Genomic DNA, 20,257 nt, shown 5'->3' with positions numbered 1-20,257 from the left:
ACCAATATTCCAAAGCCAATGGATATCTTAGACAGGGATTATGACCAAGCTTGCACCGCCATTTTCTGTCAGCAACTCTCTTTAAGCTAAAGGAGAGACTAGTCATTCATGCATTCAATATTAAGTTTCCCACCCTACTCCCCCATGTTCAAGACACTAGGTGAGGGAATGTGGGAGATACAGAAAGGGCTAGGGAGGATGCAAAGAAAAATAAGATATGGTCTATGTCTTTAAGTAACTTATAATCAGGTAGGGTTAGACCAGATGCAGAGTCTCATGAGTTCTAATATTTCCCCTGCTATATAGATTTCTGCAACTCTAGAAGTTAAAGGAGTGGTGATTATTATACTTGGTCTCAGAATGATGATAATTATGATAATTTTGCATTTTCACAGTCCTTTCAGGTTGCAGGGTACTTTGATTACACATATAATATGCTACTGAATAGTATTTTATATAATAGTATTATATTTACATATGTTTAATATATTGTTTCATTAGATTCTCACAAAAATTCCATAAGATAAGTGGTACAAGTGGGTTAGAGTTGCTGGGGAGTTTGATCCAGGCCTATGATTTCAGTGGAGAGAAATCCCTATACATCTCTGTCTTCTATTCTTAAAGAATTGCCTAAGGCATGAAAGCTTCAGTAATTTGCCCTGAGTCATGTAATTAATGTGTATTGGGGAAGCACTGGAACTCAGGGCTCTGTGTTTCTAAAGTCAAACATCTCTAATAGAAGTTTTATTCTCATTTTACAGATGAGAAAACTGAGGATCATGAAGGCTAATCGGCTTGTCCAAGATCACATTAGTGGTAGATGCTACATCCAATATTCCAAAGTCTGCCCTTGCCAAGATTATTGTTGTAGCTGTTTATCAATCCTTCCCCATCCTGCCTTTGGTGCCCTCCCTCTCCCTGAGACACAGTTCATTCATGGTGACTTTTGGATGTTCAGGATTCCCAATCCCTTTTCCCTTCACCCCATATATACCCTCTTTAAAAACTTCCTGCAAGATTATCTGAATCTTTTTCCCTGCACATTATTTTAATCAATTCAAATATCAATAGTTGTCAGTGTACATACTCCCTCTACAAATGTGGATGGTAATAATTCCTTCATGCCTTAGTAGTGATCATCATGAGTTGAACATCAAAAAAAAATGTTCACCTGGTGCTCCATCTGCCAAGCATATACCATTCTGAGCTTAGCTAGATTGACTTTTATCTGTTAAGATGCTGTTGTTAGGGCAGAGAGAACAGCTAGATGAAACAATGGATGGAGCATTAGGTCTAGAATCAAGAAGACCTGAGTTCAGATCCAGCCTTAAAAATTACTAGCTTTGTGATCCTGGGCAAGTCACTTAATACAGTTTGTCTCCGTTTCCTCATCTATAAAATTAGCTGGAAAAGGAAATAGCAAACTGTTCTGGTATTCTTGCCCAAAAAATCCAAATGGGTCATGAAGACTCCAACACAACTGAAATGGTTAAATAACAACAAAACCTACTAGAGTTTGTGCTGTGCTGACACAACCTATGAGAATCAAAGATGATCTCTGTGACACAGGAAGTCATTGAAGTTAAGACTTTAAAGAAAAGTCAACTCAGAATAAGTTATTAATGCTTATGGTATTAACAGGTCAGATCACCAAATTCCATGTTCCTAAAGAATTTCAAGACACTTCAACCCTTTTCAACAACATTATCTACCAATAGTCAATTAATCTCTTCTTAGAGAATTCCTATGCTGAGAAACTTTCTACCTCCCTTTTAAGGCATCTCATTCCACTTTTGAACACTTTAAATATTAACTGAAACCTCTGTCCCAGCAACTTTTACCTGTTCTAGATATACCTTCTGGAGTTGATCAGAATAAAGCTAATCCTTCATCTAGATAAACACTCTTCAGATACTTAAAAGTATCTGTCCCTCTCAAATATTCTCTTCTTCAAGTTAATCAGTCCTAGTTCTTTCAACCAATAATCAAATAAAATGTTTTCCAGGACCCTCACCATCTTGATAGCCCTTGCAGATTGGACATAGGGAGTCCTATTTTGTCTAGCCAGGGCCAGTTTGTTGTGATAAATAAAGCATTTGAATTTTACCCAAGAACAATTACTCCCAAAAAATGATCATTGAAAGTTTTTTAAACCATGGGAAACCCTCAAAATTTCCACTGACTCTTTAAAAAGTCTATATCCTTTTACCTAAGACCCCTCTGCTAAGTATGTATCCAAGATAAAAAAAAAGAAAGGTCCCCTTTGCACGAAAATATTTCTAGCAGTACTTTTTGTGGTACCAAAGAACCAGAAACAATAACAGCAAAAGTCCACCAATTGGGGTATGGCAAAACCAAGTATGGTGCATGAATGGAATGGGATATTTCTGTGCCATAATAAATTACAAAAATGAAAATTCAGGGGACCAGAAGAAATGAACTGGTACAATGTGAAAGAATAAGAAAAATAATATATGCCATTATAACACTGTAAATAGAAAACCCAAACTTGGCTCCAAAGAAGAGTTGGGAAAGTCCATTTCTCTCTTTTCTTTAAAGAGATGAGGGTCTAATGAGGGATGCCAAAAAAACCAGCCTTGGAAAAAACAGGCCTTACTTAACAAAGCTGGCTGGCCTTGGGAGTTTGTCAGAACCATAAATATGCCAGCTGCAATGGGTACCTGATAAAGGCCAAGAAGACCCCAATAACATAAGAACCATAAACATGCCAAACCCCAGCTGTAGTGGGTACCAGATAAAGGCCAGGAAGACCCCAATAAATATGCCAAACTCCAGCTGCAGGAAGACCCCAATAATATAGAATTGTCAAAGTTCCAAGAATAGTAGGAAGCAGATAAGAGCCATACATGGGGGCAAAATTCCAAGGATGGGATATAGTAGATAAGGGGCTAGAAAACCGTGCTTACAGAAAAGTATTTAAAGCCCAGCCTGTCAGAAGCAACTCGGAACTCTGATGATAGAGGTTCCCACTGATGCGCATCAGTTCAATAAATGGCCTTTCTCTGCCTGTTTGCATTGTTCATGGACTTCCTTGGTGGTGGGTGAAATCCTGGACCTTAACACTATAAGTATAGAATGCTGCACATTCAATCAGATGTGGTTGATATGCTTGTTGTTTTTGCTGAGCTACTTTTCCATTCTCTTCCTTTAAAATTATTGTTATAAGAGCTGGCTCACTGGATAGAAAAAAAGGAATAATATAATCAGAAACAAATGTTATATTTTCAAAAAATTATCTATAATGATAAAATATTTGAACCCCACCATCCTAGAACTTATAAGCAAGTAGCATGAATAAAGCACAAAATATACAAGGCAAAATACGGGAAACACTCAAGAATCAGTAGAATTTTGACTAGGAGAGATATAGGTCATAGAGTTTTCTAGGCTAATGTAATATCATGAGTTAAGTAATGGAGGCAATAATGAAATACAAATGTTCTCCCTGTAAAGAGTAGTGGTAAACAATTCCACAATCTCCAAAGAATCAAAGCTGTAAGTGGCCATTGTTGATGTTGTTAAGATGTATGGTGGGTACAAAAAGGACTGAAGTATTTTCCAGTAATGTTCTATGTTCAAGGCATTTGGGAAGGAACAATGATAAGTCCTGTCATTTGTATTGCCTTGCATATGGCTCTTTCTCTTCTCAGACACCACCACTACCAGAGTGTAGGTCCTTGTCACCTCACTTTTGTATTATGGCTGTTAGTTTTCCTCCTCTTTGTCCATTTCTTCTTTGTCTCTTTACCATGATGATGATAATGATAATGAATGAATTCAATTACCTTTAGGGTTCATGGAATTTTTAATATGTATGTGGGTGTGTTTATTCACACACACATATACATATATATATACACATATATATCCTTAGGGATTCCTTTTTGGAGGAAAACCTTAACACTGTATTTTATTCTACTAAATACAAAGCTTTTTTCCTAATGAATAAGCAATAAACACACTAGGATTTTGTATTCTTTGTACCTATCAGTCAATTATGTTTCTGTACAAATGTTATCTGGTTATTAAAAATAATTTGTGAAATTTCTCTCATATTTCCTGCACAAACCTCAAAGGAAAGAAAAAAATCCATCTAGACAGTGAAGTAATAGGATAATAGGATCGTGGGTTCTCTGGATGCTTTTTTATCGTAAGTGATATTTTGCTGCTTTCATAAAGCCCCAGAACATTGTAGTAACTTCTCAATGAGATCCATCCAACAGTGAGTCAACTAGAATTTATTAGTCATCTATGTGCCAGACGCTGTGCCAATCACTGGAGAGTAAAAAAAAAAAGGCAAAGGACAGTCCGTGCTTTTAGGGAACTCACAGTCTAATAAGGTACACAATATGCAAACAAGTATGTACAAACAAGATATATCCAGGATAAAGTGGGAGGTAGAAGAATTTCTAGAAAAAAAGGTGTTATTTTAGCTATGACTTGAAGGAAAGTAGGGAAGGAAGAAGGTAAAGATGAGAAAGATCATTTCAGTCATAAGAGATAGCCAGTGAAAATGTTCAGAGTCAAGAGATGGAGGGTCCTGTTCAAGGAATAGTAAGCAGGCTAATGTCAATGTATATACACTGTACAAGAAGTAAAGTATAAGATCCATGATCATATATGTGCATGTATGTAATATATGTATAAGTATATATGTGTGTATGAAAATGGGTTTCTTTAAACTATTGCTCAGGGATAGACATGAAGTTCAATGGTCATTAGTACATGTTTCTGGAGCCTGATGGATAATTAACTGAACAGGAGAGAGTAGATTGGGTTGCATCTGGAAAATTGTACAATGCTTTTAATGATTCCAAGCAGCTATCTGGCATAAAATACATCTTTCTGATACAAATGTTCTCCCTGTTTAGAGTAGTGGTAAACAATTCCACAGTCTCCAAAGAATCAAAGCTGTAAGTGGGCCATCGTTGACATTGTTAAGATATATGGTGGGTACAAAAAGGACTGACGTATTTTCCAGTGCTCTTCTGTGTTCAAGAAGTAGCAAAAAGGATGCCATCAGCACTTGCAGGATGGAAGAAGAGGTAAGCCAGTCAAGTATAAGAACATAATAGGATGACAGCTGGACAGCTCACATGTTTCACCCATAAAATATAAAGACCTAGGACAGTTCTTAATCAACAATACATAGAGCCTCCCAAATAGTTTATGGATACATTTCATGGGATTAGGAATTTCTATGAGAAAAAATATATCTTTAATTCAATATAATTTTTTTTGTTTTCCTAGTGTTTTATTTAATGCAGTTAGGAACATTATTCTGAGAAGGGGGCTGAAAGGTTTCACCAGATCATCAAAAGGATTTTAGCACATGGGCTAGATCAATTGTGAGGGGATTTGGGGATAACATGGATTAGCATCCCACAGGATAATTGCAATCTAAAATAGTGGAAGGAATATCGTGATGAAAGAGAATACATTAAGATATTACACATTCTACAGACTCTATACTCATACCTACCTTTATGCCTTTACTCACCTTGTTCCTCTCTTCCCAAATACTTTCATCCTTTCCCTCATCCAAATCCTAACTGTCCTACAGAAGAACTTAGCTCAAGTCTCACCTCCCCCAGAAAGGTTTCCCCTGACTATCCCAATCCATTTAGATTAGCTACCTTCTCTGAACTCTTATAACACATAAAGCCTGTCATATTTTCTGATTCCTTCATACATGTTAGTCTTGTACCCCCAACTAAAGTATAAGCTCTGAAAGACAGGAGTACATGCTCAGCAACTAACTGTTTGAAAGAGAAATTGTAGCATGTGGTTTAGAGGGCTAACTGAGCAGGTAATAAGACTGAATTTAAGTGATGAAATAAAGAGAAAAGAGGAAAGAATCAGGCCAAGAACTGAAGGATAACATATGGAGTGGGACATGAGAAAAAAAAAACTGACCACATCTTAGCCATTCTTCTCTCTGATGCAATGGTTATCCCTTCCTTTTTTTGCTAATGCTATTACTAGTTCCCTAAAATTCAGGCTTCTAAGTGTTGAAGAAAATGATGACTAGACAACATCCAACAGTTATGGCAATTAACTTGGATAAAGGTATAGATGTTGTGTTTATCCAATTAAAAGATTACTAGGAAGGATAACAAACACATTTGATATTTAGTGTCTGGCACATAGTAGGCACTTAATAAATGCTTATTTAATTAAATAGATGAACAGAAAGATATCAACAAACTAGAACAAAAGCTAAATTCAGTACAATGACATTTAATAGGAATGAAATGTAATGTTCTTCCCTTTGTTTCAAAAATTGATTATTCAAGTAAAAATATCTAGGAAGCAACTCCTAGAATCTTGAGTCATTGTGAGGAAGTAAGATAAGAGACAGTAACTCGGAGTCTTCTGTAGTCACCGAATGGCATAAGGGTATACTGGCTGCTTGGAATGTGAGCAAGAGACATTAAAAGTAGTGAAAGCAGATGCCAAGGTACCATCAATGACAAATTGCACTTATAATTTTGTCTTTAGAAGATGGAAACCTGGACCTGATGGCCTCTGAATGTCTCTTCAAACCTAATTACTCGGAGAGTTCCTTAATCACAATTGGCATATCACTAAAATAGGACACTTTATAAGTTTGAATAATTAACTTGATCCCATTATTCCTACCAAATCCGAAGGAGGAAAGCTTAAGAATATTTACTTTCCCTAATATCACAAGGCAACAAGTACCTTTGATTTGCATCAGCCTGCAAGGACAATTGAAAGGCTTCAGCTTTACATGACTTCTCCCCAGAAGGATATACTAGGAGAAGGTTAAGGGCTGAAAAGGGAAGGAATGTAAAACTTAATCAGTCCCAGAGAACTTAATTTTCCTTCAATTTCCCAACAATTTTCAGAAAGAAGGCCAAATGCACTAAAGAAAACAAAGTAAGCAAGAATTTATTCTCTCTCTCTTGTTATTTCTTCCCAGCCCCTCAGCTCAACCACTTAGCCACCTATCTAATGAGGGTCATATCCTCCAGACCATCACTACTCAAAAGAGTTCAAAAAGCCTTTTTGAAGGTCTTTCTCTTTTCAAGGTACTAAGGACACAAAGATCCTTAAGATAGACAGCCTAATGCAAAGAGGGCCAGACTTGGAGTCAGGAAGGCTGACTCCAACAGTTAAAAATCCTGTCTCAGATGGTTACTAGTTGTGTGATCCAGGGCAATCTCTTACCTTCCCTGTACCTTAGTTTATTCATCTATAAAATGGGAATAATAACAGCTCTTACCTGACAGGGTTGTTTTCAAGTTCAAAGAACAGTTAGAAATCCATCTTGGCTGGAACAAAGAGTAAATAAATGGGAATGTCAAAAGAAATAAGTCTGAAAAGGTAGGTAGGAGCTAGATTGTGGAAAGTTTTAAATGCCAGCCTAGAGAACTTATATTTAATCCTAAAGGCAATAGAAAACCACAAAATATTCTTGAGCAGGAGATTAATGTGGTTGAAATTGTGTCAGCATGGTGGCACAGGGGATAGAGGGCCAGACCTGGTTGGAGTCAGAAAGACTCATCTTTCCAAGTTCAAATTTAGCCTCAGATACTTCCTACCTGTGTGACCCTGGGCAAGTCATTTAACCTTGTTTGCCTCAGTTTCCTCAGCAGTAAAATGAATTAGAAGAGGAAATGGTGAACCACTCTGGTATCTTTGCCAAGAAAACCCCAAATGGGGTCATGAAGTATTGGAAATGACTGAAAACAACTGAACAAATGAATTGTGGGAAATGAAGAATTCTTTGTTATGTAGGATAGGATCATAACAGGAAATAGAGGGTATTAGGGAAGTGTTGACTAGGAGAGAACAGGTCTAAAGATTTAATTAGTCAGGAGGCATGGAGCAGGCAAAAAGTGTTTTGGGGACACGGATTGTCCCAGATAAGGACAATGCCCTAAATTATAGAGGCAAGATGTCAAACTTATGGAAACCAGCTACGACAAAGGTACCCCAGGACATGGGCAGGGTACAAACTCCAGAAGATTTAGCAGTTTAAAGGATGGTCCTAGCTAGCAGGAGACCTGATGCTAAGCTCTGGTTCTAGGGCAAAGACTGTCTCTAGTGAGCCTCCTTTGATATCCCCTACCTTGAAGGAAAAAGAAAGAGTTCAGAGGTGTGTATTTTTAGCCAGAAACAGAGCTAACCTTGTAGGAATAACCGGCCCCTGTTCAAGCTAGATTTGTGCAATTTACAATGCTTTCTCCCAGCAAAGACCCTGATTACATTTTCTCGCACCACCCTGTCCCCAGGAAGTGGAGAAATATGCCAGGAGGAGTTTCCTGTTGGGTGTTAAATTGCCCGAGTTTGACTTGAGCACCCCCCCTTCTCCTCCTCCCAAGCAGATGACCTATTTATCAAACCCTGCATACTTATCTGCCAGTGGAGAAGCTAAAGAAATAAATTATATATTGATCTTCAAAGGGTGTTGTCAAAGCCAACAGGCACCAAATTTAAATCAAGCCCCTCCCTCTGCAGACAGATACACACAGACAGACACACGGACAGGCACAGAAACACAACAGGCTCTCCTATATACTCTGATTCTCAAAATTGCCTGGTACCATCTTTCAAAAAATACTTCCTCCCTGGCAAATTCCCTACTTTGGCCAATCCCCCAGTTACTAGGAAGATTGACTGCTCATACAGCTGAAGAAATGGAATGAATAGATACTGTTCCACCATAGGAGCTTAATGTAAAGGGTCCTTGGTGGCCAATATCTCTTTTCCCTTTGCTAGAGAGGCAGGAAGGTGCTCTGAAATCCCTGGGTTTCATCTGGCTCTCATCATGTCCAGAGGCAGAAAGCTATTGTTAATAGTGTTGGGCTTGCAGTCCGGAAGACTTGGATTCAGTTTCTCTCCTTGATACTACTCCATGTATCATATTGGGCAGATTAAACTTTCAGCACTGTAGGCAATATTCTGGAATCTCTCTACTAAATCTGAGGTGGTCTATTAGGTGAAAATAAATCATCAGGGGCAGCTAGGTAGCACAGTAAATAGAGAGGCAGGCAAAGAACCAGGAGGTCCTGAGCTCAAATCTAACCTCAGACACTTCCTAGCTATGTGACCCTGAGCAAGTCACTTCAGCCCCATTTGATCTGCCCAGTTCTTGTCCTTCAGTCTTAGAATTGTTACTAAGACAAGTGAAGATTAAATTTAACTCTCCTCTGATTGTGAAAATGAAATTAACTTTCCCCTGATTGTGAAAATTAAATTAACTCCCCTGCCCATTTTTAGATTTAATCACCAAAAGTGTAAACATCCCACTTAATCATTTAGTGGGAAGGTCTGTGGCCCATGTGTGCAAGAGTGAATAATGAATCAGAATCAAACTGACTGACCCGTGGGCCATCCTAAGCAAAGCTTCAACTGTGATTGGCAGATGTAAAATTAGGGGAAGGCACAGAAAGCGTCTTTAAAAGGGAGTTATAACTTGGAGGGGGGGGGGGGGAAGAGTCAACTTGGACTTCTGCTTCTTCTGGAGTTCTGAGTTTGAGGCTGGTGAAGAATCTGCTGACTGGACCTGAGACGCTGTTCCTGGTGAGACTGTCCTTGAATCACTCCCTTTGGGGAGACTGACACATGGTGAGTGGAAGAAACTGACTTCTTTCCTGGATTTTCTGAAGCAACTAGCCTCAGGAAAGACCTTCCTCTTGAGAGAGACTTCCTCGAGTCCTTGGCTTTGCCGAGGTCTCTCTGGCTAAGAACTAACTCTCCCTGCCTGGGTTGAATCAGGGGCTGGGAGTAAATTACTTAGTGCTTAAGCTAGATATCTTACCCTATCCTCTCTCTGATTTCCTACTTCATTCTTTCTATATTTTGTAAATAAATTACAAATAAATCTCTTTGGAATTAATTAAATTCCTGGAGATCCTATTCTTAAACAATCCAGTCCAACCATTTTTATAAATTAATCCCTATTTTCCCCCTTACAGACACAAAGTAAGGGATTAAAAAAGAAAAGAAATTATAGCTCCTTCTACCTCAATCAAAGTCCTGCTTTACAATCCAGACAAGCTAACATAGCCACTCTCCTCCCTGTTTCTCCTAAAAGGATACCATTAGGAACAAACATCTGGTACTTTGGAGTTTTGCACTTCAGTGTGAAAATTCAGGATGTGCCCAGCCTCCGTCTTCCTCCTGCAGCCCACCAGAGCTTATTTGTGTCGACTGACCAGAGTCTGCAAATCCTCTGCTCTGGGGCCCCTCCACACCCTCCCCATCCCAGCTTTTTCCCTTTTGAAAACACTAAGAATAATGTCCTTACATCAATTTTTACTAGAACTTGGAACAGAGACAGTACCCATTCTTATTTGGAGATTGCCCTTAGCCCTAATAATCATGCAGTCCACAACATCAAAAGAAGAATGGGAACCAATGGATGAAAGCCCATGAACTGAAAGAGCACAATGGACACATCACAGGTATTGACTGGGCTCCCAAGAGCGATCATATTGTAACATGTGGGGCAGACCGCAATGCCTATGTCTGGAGTCAGAAAGATGGAATCTGGAAGTCAGCCTTGGTGATCTTGAGGATTAATCATGCAGCCACCTTTGTGAAATGGTCTCCCCTGGAGAATAAATTTGCTGTAGGCAGTGGAGCTCGGCTGATTTCTGTGTGCTACTTTGAGTCTGAAAATGACTGGTGGGTGAGCAAACACATAAAAAAGCCAATTCGTTCTACTGTCCTTAGTTTGGACTGGCACCCCAACAATGTTTTTGCTGGCTGCTGGATCTTATGACTTCAAATGCAGAGTATTTTCTGCCCACATTAAAGAAGTTGATGAAAAACCAGCCAGTACTCCATGGGGTACCAAGATGCCTTTTGGTCAGCTGATGTCAAGAGTTTTGTGGTACTGGAAATGGTGGTTGGGTCCATGGGTTCAGTTTCTCTGCCAGTGGGAACCGCCTGACTCGGGTCAGCCAGGATAGTACTGTATCAGTTGCTGATGCCTCTAAAAACATGATGGTTTCACAGCTAAAAACAGAGTTCCTCCCACTCCTGAGTGTGTCATTTGTTTCTGAGAATAGCGTGGTGGCTGCTGGCCATGACTGCTACCCGATGCTGTTTAATTATGATGATCGTGGCTCCTTGACCTTCATCTCCAAATTACACAATCCAAAACAGAGCATTCAGCGCAACATCTCTGCCATGGAATGCTTCCACAACATGGACAAGAGAGCCACAACCGAGGATCACAACACTGCTCTAGACACACTACACCAGAACAGTATCACCCAAGTGTCTATTTATGAAATGGACAAGCAAGACTGCCGCAAATTTTGCACCACTGGCATTGATGGAGCTATGACAATTTGGGATTTCAAGACTTTAGAGTCTTCGATCCAGGGGCTACGAATCATGTGAAGCTGTATTTCCACTCTCTAGCATGACAGACATTTGACAGAATGCAGCTGGAGCATTTGCATGAAGATGGGAAAGACCCTACACAAGCCAACACTGAGAAAATACCCCCTTGAAGATGTTTTGTTATTGTTGGTTTTTGAACATAATTGGTGATCGTATTGGTTTTTAAAAAATTAGCAGTGATGTCTTTTTGATTGGCTGTTTCATTCCATTCTTGACCAAAGCTTCTTTTAAGTAGTTTATTGTGGGAACTTGTCACACTAAATTAAAGGAGGATTTTATGTAAATTGTCTGCTAGAAAAAGAAAAAAGAAAAAAGAAAAAAAAAGAAAATTCAGGATGTAAGAAATATAAGGTTAATATTTTCTAATGATTCCACACTGTGGATTGTAGGAATTGATTGCATGGTGATTCAAGTCTCCATTAACAAAGATTTTTAGACCAAAACCTAGGCCTTTTATTTCTCATGCTGAACTTGACTTTACTGATAATATTTTAAGACATGGAACAATAGGAATGGAAGGAATCTTAGGGACCATTCAATCTAGCCTTCTCATTTAATAAACAAACTGAATTTTATAGTCAGGAGTTCTTTACTTTAGCTTCAGGAACTAGATTAGAAAATTGGAAAATTTAGATTCTAAATTAGAAAATTAGATTCTAAAAAATTAGGAAAAAATTTAATTTATTATATTTGGTTTCCTTCATGAACTTATGAATTTTATTGTATTTAAAAAACATTATTCTAGTAGGATTTACCAGGCTGCAAAAGGGGTCCATAACTCCAAAAAGTTTTAAAAAATTACTTGCCCAAGGACATGGGGAACCAAGCATATAGTATAGTAAGTATAACCCAAGTCTCTTGACTCCCATTCTAGTCCTCTTTTTATTCTTAGAATGTATTCAGTTTCATGCCTAGAACTGGCTCTCTCTCTCTTCTTAACTCTACCTCTGAGTTTCCCTGACTTTCTTCAAGTCTCATCTAAATTCATACCTTCAAAAGAAGCCTTTCCAAGTCTGCCTTAGTCCTAGGACTTTCCATCTTTGGTTTATTTCCATTTAATCCTGATAACATCTCGTTCATATATAGCTGTTTGCATAAAGTTTCCATCATCAGACTGTGAACTCCTTTAGAAAAGAGACTATTATTTGGTTTCTTTGTATCCCTAGCAGTTGGCACAGTGCCTGGTACACAGTAAGTGCTTAATAATGTTTGTTGATTTGACTTGTTGACATCAAGTTTCATTTGGGCTCTTTTCCCAAAGCCGATCACATATGGTCCCTGGGACATAGGGCAAATACATATTTTTTGAGTTGAATTCTAGTATGCCACACTATTGCTCTAAACACCTCAAAAAAAATCAGGCCAAATCAGTTAGTTCCTTTTTTATTTGATATTTACCTGGAGACAATAACTCAATGTCTCCATCTTCTTTAGGGTAAAAAAACTCTAAAAACAAGTTAGTCATTTCTCTAAAAGTTATGAATCATCTCAAATCTCAGCAAACAGGGCATCTCAGCACTGTAAATATTACTGATAGAATTCCACTGACATTGGGTTTAAGATGGTAGGACTACCCGGTAAGCCAATTTCTTGAAAAACATTCAAGTATAAACAGCTAAGGAAAGCAGAAAATAAAATAAGGGCTTATAAAACTTCCTAGGAACACTGCCTGATTATCAAGAGAAGAACTCCTTGAGAATCTTCACAGCTGAGGTTCTTTTATACCAAAAAAAAAGAAGAACTTGTTATTTGATATAAAGTCTACATGTATAAGAAATAAAAAATACTCTTAAAAGAAAAAAACTTGAATAGGTATAAATATTGATTAGACTGCATACAAGTGCCTGGAAATAAAATGATTTTCTAAAATTACCAGAATGCATTATTTATTGTACATGTCACTAAGGTAGCAGAATAGCATATTAAGAAAACCAGAGGGGTTATAGGATTTTAAAAAACAGAATGGAAATTTTGAGAAATTCCTCTGTGGCATAGTCCAGGGAAGGCTGCATATTTCTGCACATTTTCCATCCAAGAATTATCAGCACTGCCCTCTATGCCTACTCCAGAGGTACCTTACCAAAAGGAAAGAAGACAATGTGTATATGAAGTCAGATGATGCATACAATTTCCAACCTCTTTCTGAAGCAACCCTAACCCCCACCCCACAAAGGTCAGCATTTAACCATAGGAGAAGATTGTCAGCTACTCTCAGTAAGGAGTGAAATAGAATGACAGAAATGGAGAGAAAAACAAAATAAGTATCATAGCATCAAGCCTGAATCAAGACTAGGGACCATGACGAAGGACACCCAGTAAGAGAAGCAGCAGAAACAGAGATATCAGGAGCACTAGAGCAGCTTGAAAAAGTTGAGTAGGCAGTTAAGCTTGGGGCAAAGATGATCAAAAGTCAGAAACAAACCAAGGTCCAAATATCAAGGGAATAGTTCCATCATGGAGTCGCTAGAAAGATGTGAAGAACAAGACAAGTCACCATAAATCCATGCTTTTATAGCATGGTTTTCTGTTAAGTCCAAGCCAACTCACACCTTCCTGAATCATAAGGAGACTGGTTTGTCATTAAGAAGGTGACATTATATCTCACTGCTGCCCAAAAACCATGTAGGAAGTGAAAAATAAGTTTTCATCCTCCAACAGTAATAATAACTACCTACATTTATATAGTGCTTCAAACTTTCAAAGCATGCTCATGTGACTTAGCAATAGTATTGCCAGTGAACTTCTGAGACTTTTCCTTAGGTCTCTTCTTAGTCCTCATCTTTCTGGATCCCTCTACCCTTGTTTGCAACCATCTCCTTCTTGATATTCTCACCACTATTGGGTTTTTCTATGAGTCACAAATTGCTCAGATTTCCTCCTGACTCACTGACCCTTTTCTGACTCCTATCCTGACTTTTCTTTCTCCATCCACCCTCTAAAGGTAGGCAGTTCCCAAGGGAGCCATCTTTCTGCCCTCTTTCCTTTGATGTCACTTTCACTTTTAATCTATCCCTTCTATATAAATGGTCACCAAAGAATGATTTCTCTGTTGAGTTGTAATCCCATACCTCCATTCTCCTGCCAGAAATCTCTGCCTGTTCCATTTGATCTAATGTGACCACAAACTCAACATATCCAAAAATGAACTTATCTTTCTTCTAAAGCCTGCCCCTTTCAGACTTACTCTTTTTCTGTTGATTGTACTATTATCTGATCCATTATTTATTAAATTTGCTATGGCAAGGCATTGTAATAGGAGCTGGACAGATTTGTTTCAGTCTGTAAATGGATCTCTTCATAATTATATGGGGATAGACTATGTTTATACAGATCCCAACTCATCCATACCTTCCTATCCTAAGTGTGTCAATGTCCATGGCTTTCTATAAATCCTCCACAGAATATCTGTCCAGTATGCTGAAGGCTTTCCTCTAGGTCTTTTAGCATTTCACAAATACCAGTAAAAACATTTGGACTACTCATTTGTTACCCTTTACTTGCTATATATGAGCAGCCCTCCTTTTTTCAAGTTAGATCTTTGATGTTGACTCATGTCATATTTTGCATGCAAGACATAGGTTGCGTGGATTTCTTATGCCAATTGCCCTTTGAGTAACCAATGATTTCAATTTGTCCAGAATCATGGTGTTTTATAATTCATAGCCAGACAATATCACCAGCACTTAGCACAGTGCATGACATATAAATAGATACTTAGAAAATGCTGATGGCTAAAGTTTTTTTCTTTTCAAGATTCTTTTTTTTTTTTACTTTTTAAACATTATTTTATTTGGTTATTTACAAACATTATTCATTGGAAACAATGATCATTATCTTTTCCTCCCCCCACCCCGCTCCCACCACTTCTCCCATAGCCGGCACACAATTCCACTGGGTTTCACATGTGTTCTTGGTTCGAACCCATTTCCATGTTGTTGGTATTTGCACTAGAGTGTTCATTTAGAGTCTCTCCTCAGTCATTTCCTCTCAGCCCCTGTAGTCACGCAGTTGCTTTTCATCTGTGTTTTTACTCCCAAGGTTTATCCTCTGCTTGTGGATAGTGTTTTTTAGATCCCTGCAGATTGTTCAGAGACATTGCATTGTCCCTAGTGGAGGAGTCCATCACCTTCGATTGTACTACAGTGTGTCAGTCTCTGTGTACAATGTTTTCCTGGTTCTGCTCCTCTCACTCTGCATCACTTCCTGGAGGTCGTTCCAGTCTCCATGGAATTCCTCCACTTTATTATTCCTTTTAGCACAATAGTATTCCATCACCAACATATACCACACTTTGTTCAGCCATTCCCCAATTGAAGGGCATCCCCTCATTTTCCAATTTTTGGCCACCACAAAGAGTGCAGCTATGAATATTCTTGTACAAGTCTTTTTCCTTGTTATCTCTTTGGGGTACAAACCCAGCATTGCTATGGCTGGATCAAAGGGCAGACAGTCTTTTATTGCCCTTTGGGCATAGTTCCAAATTGCCCTCCAGAATGGATGGATCAATTCACAACTCCACCAGCAATGAATTAATGTCCCTACTTTGCCACATCCCCTCCAGCATTCATTACTTTCCTTTGCTATCATATTAGCCAATCTGCTAGGTGTGAGGTGAAACCTCAGAGTTGTTTTGATTTGCATCTCTCTGATTACAAGAGATGTAGAGCACTTTTTCATGTGCTTATTAATAGTTTTGATTTCTTTGGCTGAGAACTGCCTGTTCATGTCCCTTGCCCATTTATCAGTTGGAGAATGGCTTGATTTTTTGTACAATTGATTTAGCGCTTTGTAAATTTGAGTAATTAAACCTTTGTCAGAGGTTTTTATGACGATTGCTTCCCAATTTGTTACTTTCCTTCTGATTTTAGTTATATTGGTTTTGTTTGTACAAAAGCTTTTTAATTTGATGTAGTCGAAATTATTTATTTTACATTTTGTGACTCTTTCTATGTCTTGCTTGGTTTTTTTTTTTAAACCCTTACCTTCTGTCTTGGAGTCAATACTGTGTATTGGCTCCAAGGCAGAAGAGTGGTAAGGGCTAGGCAATGGGGGTCAAGTGACTTGCCCAGGGTCACACAGCTGGGAGGTGTCTGAGGCCAGATTTGAACCTAGGACCTCCCGTCTCTAGGGCTAGCTCTCAATCCACTGAGATACCCAGCTGCCCCCCTTGCTTGGTTTTAAAGTCTTTCCCTTCCCAAAGGTCTGACGTGTATACTATATACTATATACTATACTATACATACATGCATACTATATATGTATACTAAAAATACAAAGGAAGGGGGCCTTGCAGTCCCAGATCTCAAACTATATTACAAAGCAGAGGTCATCAAAACAATTTGGTACTGGCTAAGAGACAGAAAGGAGGATCAGTAGAATAGACTTGGGGCAAGTGACCTCAGCAAGACAATATATGATAAACCCACAGATCCCAGCTTAGGGGTCAAAAATCCAATATTCGATAAAAACTGCTGGGAAAACTGGAAGAGAGTGTGGGAGAGATTAGGATTAGATGAACACCTCACACCCTACACCAAGATAAATTCAAAATGGGTGAGTGACTTAAACATAAAGAAGGAAACTATAAGTAAATTAGGTAAACACAGAATAGTATACATGTCAGACCTTTGGGAAGGGCTAAAGTTTTTAAGTGTCTTTGGGGGAAAGGAACAGGTTGAGACCATTGGAAATGCTTTACAGTTTCCAAAATGCAATTCAAACTGTTTGTCCATTCATAGTGCCTCCTGATAGACTAACTCAGGGGGCTTTTCCTCTTACTACTAACATGGGAAATATTAATATTTGCTCTCCTAATTTTTCCCATGTAGTCACAAGGCTAATCTTTCTCCATAGCCATAGATCCCATTGAGAAGACCATGTAGCATTTGGGAATACATTGCAATCAGTATAATGTCATCCACAAAACAAGAATGTCAATAGAATTTCAGCATGTAAAGATACTTATTCTCTGTAGAAATAGGTCAGTCAGTCAATAAACAGTTATTAAGTCCTTACTATAGATATCAGGTACTGTGCTAAGCACTGGGAATACAAAAAGAGACAAAAGACAGTCCCCACGATCAAGGAGCTCACTGTCTAATGAGAGAGGCAACAAGAAAATAAATAGGTACCAACAAACTATATACAGGATAAATATGAGATATTTGGGCAAGAGAAAGGCATCAAAATTAAGATGATTTGGGGAATAGTTTCCTAGAGAATATGAGATTTGAGGTAGAAATGAGAAGGGAATATATTTCAGGAATGAAGGACATGCCCATTACTAAGAGATGGAGAATACTATAGAATTAAATTGGCTCAACAAAGGGTTGACAGGGAAAGGGTGAATGTAGAGGAAGAGGCATTGGAGAGTATTAAGGGGTTGAGGTATTAAAGATTAGGGTATGAACAAAGAGAATAGCATTTAGTAAGAAGAAACAGAGAGAGAGGTGAAAATCAATAGATTATGTGTTTGTATAAGGACTTTTTAATTCTTGAATAAGGAAGTGGATGATTATTGGTGAGGGATAGATCAAGGGTTTGATCATCTCTTTATGTGGGGCTTAGGATGGGTAAGTTGAGGAACTGAGTAATTAGGATGTTTGAAGAAAAGTCAATCTGAATGTTGAAGTCCCCTAGTAATAGGGAAGGAAATGAAGAGGAGAGAAATTGTGAGCCAGGCACCAAATTCATCGAAGAAGGATGCGGAATAATCTTGTGAGGTCTGTAAATATTAGGTATCAGGATTTTGATTGGATTGTAGACTTAAATGGATAAATGGCATGAACTTCAAATGAAAAGAGGTTACTGAATGATGGAAGTAAGGAGAAAGCCTGGAAGTGGCAATAAAGAGTAAGATTCCAAGTCCCCTGCCCCAACTAGTGAGCTAGGGGAATTGAAGAAAGTACAACTAGTCCTGGAAAGAATGACCAGACAGAGTACATTCTCAAGTGAAAGCCAAATTTCAACAACAGCTAGTAGATAGAAGGGATAAGCAAGGGAAAAAATTTGGGATGAAGGGAAACATTTTTACTTAAGGCACAGGCATTCCTGAAGGAACAGAGGAAGGTCTGGATGGCATTTGGTTAGAAGTCTGGGGTGGGAGGGTTGAAAAACAGAATAAGGAATTGAGCGATGGGGATGGGGAATAGGGTTTGGATTATGATCTGCAGGGGCTCAGAATCACTGGGCTATGTAGGGTATGAACAAATATGAAAATGCCCGGCATTGATTAAAAGACGCCTCTTCCCAAAGGAATCTGATGATTAGGCTGAAGATAAGTGCAGAATTAAATAAATGAGAGGCACATGGTTAGAGAGGAGGCCCTACTTCACTACTCTTCTCTCCAAAAGCTAGAGATTAGCCAGGAAAAGGTGTAGTAGGAAATGGAAGTCAAGCCTAAACAATAGAAGGAAGGGCCATTCCCCGAGCAATCTACCTCTTCCCCTTCTCTTAAGAGAACAAAGATAACAGGAGATGGAAGACTTAAGGTGAAAGAGAAGATTGCTCCTCTTTGCACTGGATAGTCTCCATATCCTAGCTATGAGGTCAGGTTGGCAGCAAGAGGTAGAGATTGTCTTGTACTGGCAAAGATGGAAGTCTTTAATTTGGGGCCCCTTGCCACCTTCCCTCAGGGGGCACACTGTGAAGCAAGAGATGGAAGGTTCACAGTTAGAGGAAGGTTTGACTCTTTTCTCACCTGAGGCTGAAGATTAGGTAGAATGAGCAAGAAATATCTGAAGGAAATGGGCAGCTTTCCTCCAATAATTTTATATTCTTAGTCTCACAATTGAAAAATACTGAGAATACAAGATCCTTTTGCTTATTTTTAATTCATTACAGAAAAGCATCCTATTTAGGGAGATATGAATAAGCAGCAGTTAGTCTGAAAATGATCTGTACATTTTAGTGACCCACAAACAGTATGAGTTGAAGGCTCATGGCATCAAAGAAAATTAGTATAATCTTAGCCTACATTTAAAAAGGCATAGAGAAATAAGTGCACAAAACATAACAGAGGGAGTTCAAAAGAAGACAAAGACAAGCAGGGCTTCCTGGAAAGTAGCATTTTTAATTTATCAACTCCTTTTTTAAAAGCAAGCTATAAGTAATACAGATTTGTAGTTTCCTATGAAATTATTTTTTCTCCTTCTGGTTTTTATTTAGAAGTGCTCTTTTTTTGCCAAGTTCAGAATAAAAATAAATTTTACTAAAGAACTATGGTTTCTAGGAGTAGGGAGGTGCCAATTCAGATATAACATGCCATAGGATAAAGATTTATAACCTGGGGGACACAGACCCTCAAAGGTATTAGGGCACGGCAACAAGCATTTTTTAAAAACATACTTTGTCCCAGGCAATGAGCTAATCACTAGTTATAAAAATACAAGCAAAAAAATGTTCCTGTCTTCAAAGAGTTTACAATCTAATAGGTAAAGACAACACAGAATAAAGAGCTAGGAAGTTGGGCTGGAGTGGGGAGCACAAAAGTACCTAGTATGGGAGAGTACAGTGTTAAAAATCTAGAAAAGGTGGGTGCATAGCCAGAAGGGAAATGATGTTTGACTGACCTAAGCTATTGCTAATAATGAAGGTTCTAGAAAGATCTTGCCAATGAGAGAATAAGGCTGGCACAGGAAAGGGATGTTCCAGCCTGAGAAGACCAAAAGAACTGATGGATATTCCAGAGTCAGATTGCAAATGAAACAGCTGGATGGAGATTGATTTCATTTGATCCATAACTTGGATAGGAGAAAAAAAATTACATGTTTATGCCTCTAACTGAAATTTAGCATTTCCTTCAATTACAAAGTTTTTAAATCCACTCTTCTGAGAAAGAATCCTTAGGTTT

General features: G+C 38.5%; 1 pseudogene; it reads left to right on the top strand.

Annotated features, from left to right (window-relative positions):
• The first annotated feature begins 10,120 nt into the window (after positions 1 to 10,120).
• Positions 10,121 to 11,692, top strand: LOC100012491 (actin-related protein 2/3 complex subunit 1A-like; annotated as a pseudogene).
• The last annotated feature ends 8,565 nt before the right edge of the window (positions 11,693 to 20,257 follow it).

Source organism: Monodelphis domestica, chromosome 4 (assembly GCF_027887165.1).
Source record: "Monodelphis domestica isolate mMonDom1 chromosome 4, mMonDom1.pri, whole genome shotgun sequence".
Taxonomy (NCBI): domain Eukaryota; kingdom Metazoa; phylum Chordata; class Mammalia; order Didelphimorphia; family Didelphidae; genus Monodelphis; species Monodelphis domestica.
Note: the sequence above shows the minus strand (reverse complement) of the source record. Positions and strands in the feature narration are given on the sequence as shown.